We start from the raw sequence: 7,278 nt of genomic DNA, 5'->3' as shown, positions 1-7,278 counted from the left end.
TGTTATATTTATTTAAATTTTATGAATATTTGTGTGATTTATTTTATTGTATATTATATTGATAGATGTATATTTTGTATATGTGTGCGTGTTATTTTGAGTGTTTTATCACGTTACATGATACGTATTACGTAAAGAAACAAATAAAAATCTATTCTAAATTCTAAATTATATGTAGATTTGTGCCTGAACTTAGCAAATCCATTTATTTTATACAATGATGTGTCATCAATTCTGAATTCATTTTCAGATGCAAAAAGAATTCTTTTTCTGAAAAGCTCAGAATTGATGACATACGACTGAATTCTTTTGAATTCTTTGTGCTACCTGGGTAATCTCCTGCATTGAAAATGAATTAGGCTTAAAACTACTACTTTTTATTATTTCTATAATTTTATATAAATTAGGATTTGTAATAATTATCAAAATATTCAATGAAATCATATATATTAGGTGATATATTTTTTTAATACATATTATGTTAACTTTATAATACAACTCTATTAATAATTATTTCTTTAGATTTATATGATACATTTTAATACATTCACGTTTTAAAGCTCACAAAAAAGAAAAAGAATAAGCAGCCAAATGATATGTCTATAAAATTTGATTTACGCTTAAAATTAACAAATTCTCGCAATAAATAGAAATAAAATCAGCTGAATTTTCTAGCAAAATTTGAAAAGTTTCAAATTCGAATTCGTAAATTCGGCGCTCCATCATTATACGTTTATTTCACAATCGTTTATATTATATTTCTCGTAAGAAAGCGCGGGTAGCGTTGGCAACGTCGAAAGGCAGCGTCGTTTCGTGGCACGATAGGCTCGCATTAAGGCGAAGCTGAGTGTGCATGCGTGCAGGTGTTTACGTGCGTGCTTGCGTGCGTACATTCGACTGTTATTCTTATAGCCGACAATTCCCGCGTGCGTGGCCGCGTGCGTGCCGTGCGTGCGTATGTACGTGCGTGCGTGCATGCGTGCCTGCTCGCGTGCATGCATGCTTGCGTGCGTTCGTGCCTATAACAGAGTTTCATGATCGTTAAGGTTTCACCGGGTTCTACTCTGCTTTTCACGTTCGATCCCGGCATACGAAAATACAGAACAAAAACCTAGCAGTATTTCAACACATTTGTTTTCTCAACTGGAAAAATTAAGAATTTTACAAGTAACTCTCTTTAATGACTTTTTTTCTAACAAATGCGACAGAATATTACCTGGATCATGTAACGGAAATTGATGCGACCATAAGTACGATAAACATACGTCTTTTATAAAGGATAATCCTTCATTTCACAATAGCTGTCCTTTAGATTTAGTTATCTTTTTCAAAATTTAATCGTTTATTTTAACAATATGTTACGAGAAATTCGTTTCTATAGTTATAGCCTTCCAATGTTTAATGTCACACAAATGAGCGAACGTTTACGAAAACAACCGATAAATATTTAATTTTATACAAAGACTGAGAGAATTAGCCCAAGCAGAACAATAAAATCACAATAACGTCGAAATGACATCAAAATGAGTCATGATTAATTAAAAAGTAACTTTTAATAATTAAATTTGCTATTTTGTCATTATTTTGAGATTATATGATGATCTTGTGCTTTACTTAAGTAAGAAAGTTATCTCAGGTCATCTATCTCTATCTCAGGTTATATCTATAAGTCACAAACTAGTTTCAAAATATCTGAGAATGAAGTTTTAAAATCGTCAGGTTTATCTTTTATTTTCTCTTAATTGCCATAAGCACAAGAATAATAAATACGAGTGAGCAAAGGGGAAAATAATTTATATTCGTTCTGTTGATAGAGCTTCAAGAATTTTATCTTAATTGATTCTTAGCAAATATTGTATGAATGTAGACAAATAAGTAATAAATAAAGTATAATTTTATTTCACATTACTTTCTGCAAACGAATTATAATTTTAAATCGCAATTATCGCCCATTGCCGCGCTCAAAAGCTTTTATTATCGCGTGTTTACGATTTGTAATTAGGAATTTATTGTTAAACAATTCATTCTGCACACGTTCTATATGTGTGATATATTTTCATGCAGAAATGATTGCAGCAAGAAAGAATATGATGCTTCAAAGATTACTCCGCTCGGCATATTATCCTGATTTTTACGGAATAATGTTGCATGAGAAGAAAATCTTCCGAATAAAAGTCACGCGATAGTCTCCAATTTTCGAGTATGCATAGAATCGTCGTTACTTCCTGTCACGGTACAATTTTCGTAATATTTCTTATGGCAAGATGCACAGCATGAAAAATAATATATATATCTATACAAATCAACAAATAGCTCGATTTTATTAAGTATACACGCTTTGACGCGAATATTTATTTTAGTATTCATAACGATAAATTTTATAAGAAAGAGAGATAGCTTTCTACGTGATTAAATGTAAAATATATTTTTTTATATTTGGAATATAAATGTTTTATACACATATACATATATAATACACACAACAAATATTTCTCGTATGAATAAATGATCCTGAAAGTTTTTATTCTTTCCAAATTTATTTCATTTCGCTCTGATTCATTATAATATGCCTAATAGATACCTTAATATAACTCACGCAAATACAAAAATACAATCTTCAAACAATTACAAGTAAATTGTTAATCCGTTGAAGCGTCATCAAGCGTCATAATCTGATTCAAGACTTCTTTACTCCTCTCCTCACTACATCATCAATGCATTGTAAATTCTGTTTTTCACAGTTTGCCCAGAAATCCACTGTGCCATTCGGCCTTCAGTGTACGATTCCTTTTTGCCTTTCTATTTTTTTCAAAGCTCTCAGGTAGATAAAATCCATTTTTCATAAATGACGAAAGTCAATTTCGAGTCTCTTCTTTCCCCAGCAAATCATGATAATGGCTAGCGGCCTTCTTATAGTCTGGACACATGCGGTATTTGACCATCTTGTATATAACTCTTTCCTTTCTTGGACTTCCAAAATTTACAACAAACTATTGCGAACGAACGATCCTTCAGAATCATAGGACGTATGACCCAAAAGTGACGTTGGTGTTGTCACGCGATCTTCTATATTTTCAACGACCATTCAACTCGATCGTGATTGGTCTTTGGAGCAACGGTAGGAGACTCTTGGTTAAATATTTTTCTCGAAGCTTTTCAGAAATAACGCCAATGAGAAAATTTTCACCTTTTCTTGAAATTTTGTGTGTGTATGTGTGTGTGTGTGTGTGTGTGAATTTTGAAGTACATATAATAATATTTTTAAGATTTATTATATAATTTCTGAAAATTAATCTTAAACTTTCTCAGATATGATAAAATTTTATTAAAAATTATTGGAGAAATTTTAAAATATTTCAGGATTCATATGTAAAGAATTTTCTTTAATAGAAAAGACTTTCTCGGCTTCTTTTGAAAAGTGTTCCAATTTATATTAAAAATCTGATAAAGTTTCTGAAATAGTACAAAATTATATTTATTAGCATAGAAAAATTTTATGTTTATCTCTAATCTTGTTTGTTTGATAAGAACGTATATATATTCGTATACATCTAACGAAACTTTTATCTGAAAAGACTCCATATACGGAAATAAGTAAGCGATTCTCCTCTAAAATTCTTTATAAAAAATTTAATAAATTATTATAAATACACTTGAGTGTACAGCAAGTCAAAAATATAATTTAGATATACACAGAAGGAATGATTGTGCATTAAGTACCACAACGAATTCTCATTTGCTTAATTTTCTACATTATTTTAATTTCGAGAGTCCATAACTAGTAATGCTTATTAATTTCATAAATGTTGTCCCGACAACATTTATAAAATTATATGACGAAATCTTGATAAAATGTGTAATCTGCAATTATACGAGTATATTTACGAGTATAAAAAAGATATACGAGTATTTTTATAAAAAAGGATGTAGACACTCTGATCTTTTCTTAAATATTGATAATTGCGCAATTTTAATTTCGACATAATGTTTCAACAAAACAATAGCAATATGACGAATCATAGCGACATATTTATCAAATTAAATTTGGAAAAAATTGTTCAATAATTAAGAAAAATATTCAGCTGTATTTTAGAAATATTATGTCGGAAATTCAATTACAATTAACACATCTAACAAATTAAAGTTTGATTTTATGATATTTTGATTCAGGCCTGTCCAAAACTCGATTCATGAACCGAAACCTTTCGCAGCCCTTCTCCATCGTTTTAATATAATGAGAAAGAATGTAAATAACAAAGAATGCATACTTGAAGTCTGTCTAACAATAAGTGTCGTAGAGTGAAGGAACCAAGGGAATTCGTCTTTTAATCTGCAACTATAGTAACCGGTTTTTATTTTGTTATTCTTTGTCTGTGACTCTCATAATGATACCGATCTTCTTCAAGCATCCTTGTTTCTTATTATAGAAAATATAAATACAGAAGTTTGCAGCAATATTGATATAACATGAGTTATATATTTCAACGTTGTATATTTCAACGTTGCAACAGACCTGATTCAGATGGAATGCTGGTGTCTATCCTTTGTTATTTACGTTTTGTCTCGCTACCGAGACAGCAGAGAGATGAAAGCATTTTGGCTGACGAGGACGGGCCTGTTCTGTAATTACATAAAACTTCTTTCGATCTTCTTTTTTTCTCCTTTTTGTTCTAACCGATTATTCTAAATATTCAAATTATAGGCAAATTCATAGTCCGTTCTTATTTCAAAATTGTCTTAAGTAATGTCTTAAGACGCTAATACGGTCTGATTAGTTCGTGACTTCTTAATTAAGACTATACTTAAAATCTATTCTTTTCAATATGCTTTTCGTTTTCTGTTTGCTGCTTTTTACTATTTTTACATCTTGTCTTTTTGCTTCTTATCCGGTTTTTTGTTTTATGTCGCCCAAGATAAAAGTTAACGAATTTAAAGATAAAAGTTAACAAAAGAAAGACGTAGCAAAAAATGCAATTGTCGATAAAACGGTTGCAAAGGGGGGAAAAGCAAAAAAACAGGAAATAAAGAGCATATTATAGAATACGCTTAAGACTTAAATGTAAAATTTGACTATGAATTACGGCCTATAAGTTCTTGTCACTATTGCGCATCTTTTAACATTATATTATAGTTTCTTAGTGCACAAGATTATATGTTTTATAACATACATGCAATATTCGTACAAGGAAATTTTTTGTAAAAAAGTCTTATTTGTAAAGAATAAATATTAATGAGCAATTTTATACAATAAATACATTTAGTTCTAACATAAACAAACGAATTTCGCATGTATGACTTTAGAAACTAAATGTCTTGATTATACGAACACTTTTTGAGCATTCAAATAATACAATTTTTAATTTTCGCTTATTTTTCAGATGATACATTTTCCATAATTAATACATCTTTTTGATATATATATTATAATTTTAAGAATACAGTCTATTTTATTCTTAATGAATAAATTGTTAATTATCCAACAAGAAATGATCGTCAATTAAATGTCGAATCAACGTCAAATTAGTATTGAAATCATTATACTGATATCAATTCAATATCAATTCGATGACTCAATTTTCGCTGGATAATATTTATTTTTTAAAAATAAAGTTTTTTCAAAAAATATTTTCTCAAATACATTTTGCACTCACTATATATATATATATATATATATATATATATATATATATATATGTATATTTTCTTATTTTAATAAAATAAGAAACAAATTAATAAGAATGTATAATGTGATCAAATGCAAAGATAACAATGGCGTTGTGACAGTTACTTCCAACAAGATATCAAAACTTGTTACGCATATTTTATATTACATATGCTGTGTTACGTGTATGTGATATCACGTGTCCTTAGATAAAAGACGTTGATAACGAGCACAATTAATTGCTTTACGTTGTCATCCAGTTTACTTATTAAGTATGATGAAATGATGTTCCGACTGGAAAATTTTATAAATGAATTTGATCAACGAATTTGATCAACAAATTTCATCATGAATGAGTTATCATTGATTTCATCAACGTGCGTATGATATATATTTTTTAATCGCTGAAGATACCAACATTCATCGTAGAATGATTGTCGTGTACGGTGAAAATTGTTGATCTATTTTCTATTCCTGTACTACTAGAATTCTTTTTCTTCGCTTTCCTATCTTATTTTAAGTTCAAAAAGTATACACTAGTTCAGCCACAGAAAACAGATCTTGTATATCATGGAAAATGAAATGAATATCAATCGACATGATGCCTTCAACGATTAGAAAAAGATTATCACCGAATGTTGTTCTTCATAAGACAAATTTTTCAGTTGAAACATTTCTCCGCTTAACAAGTGAACCGAATTATTTGACTTATATAACAATAATTAAAAAATTGACTAAATATATAATAAAAATAAATTTAATAAAAATATTTTCAATAAAATAACATTCTCACATTATACCTAAACAGCACACAATATTTGTAAAATAAATCGGAGAATGATAATGCGAGAGCCGAACACTGGATGTCCATGTGTAATGGATTTATTTAATTAATATACATAATATACAATAGACGTTTCGATCCTACTGCGGATCCTTCTCAATATCATTCAATTATTATCCAATTAAGAACATTGATAATATACACTTAAAATTAAAAATTATAAAATCAAATTAAGCGACATGCGACCGTGACTTGTGATGTAATCGTATTATGGTTACATTAAACATAATCTTTACTACCATTAACGAAAGATTCGAATACAAAAGTTCGAATTGTTGAATGGTAGAAGTAATTTATAATTGATCTAACGTATGAAAATACAATCATGTTCCTTATTGTCTCACCTTCATTTTCAGTATTTGAATTTATTACTCTCGATTACCATTTTAGATCTTATTTCCATACGTTAGATCAATTATGAATAAAATTATTAATATAATAAATAAATCTAAAACTATGATAGAATATCGTTGTCTTTACAAATTGAATAGGTTTATAAAGACACAAAAAGATAAAAATCAACATCAAAAAAATAATAATGTAATTTATAAAATCACTTGTAATGATCGTGACGTCTCTTATGTCGGACAAACAAAAAGACAGCTAAATTAAAGAGCATCATAACAATATAAAATTAGATCAATCCAAACATTCAGTGGTCACGAAACATATAATTGCGAACGAAACATACATTCCAATCACAGCTTTGATTAGGAAAACGTCGAAATTTTAAATCATGAGACTCCGAAAAAAAGAACCATTTCGGAAATGA

The sequence above is a fragment of the Acromyrmex echinatior genome, chromosome 2 (assembly GCF_024713525.1).
Source record: "Acromyrmex echinatior isolate Ae372 chromosome 2, ASM2471352v2, whole genome shotgun sequence".
NCBI classification, from domain to species: Eukaryota; Metazoa; Arthropoda; class Insecta; order Hymenoptera; family Formicidae; genus Acromyrmex; species Acromyrmex echinatior.
This window is presented reverse-complemented; position numbering follows the sequence as displayed.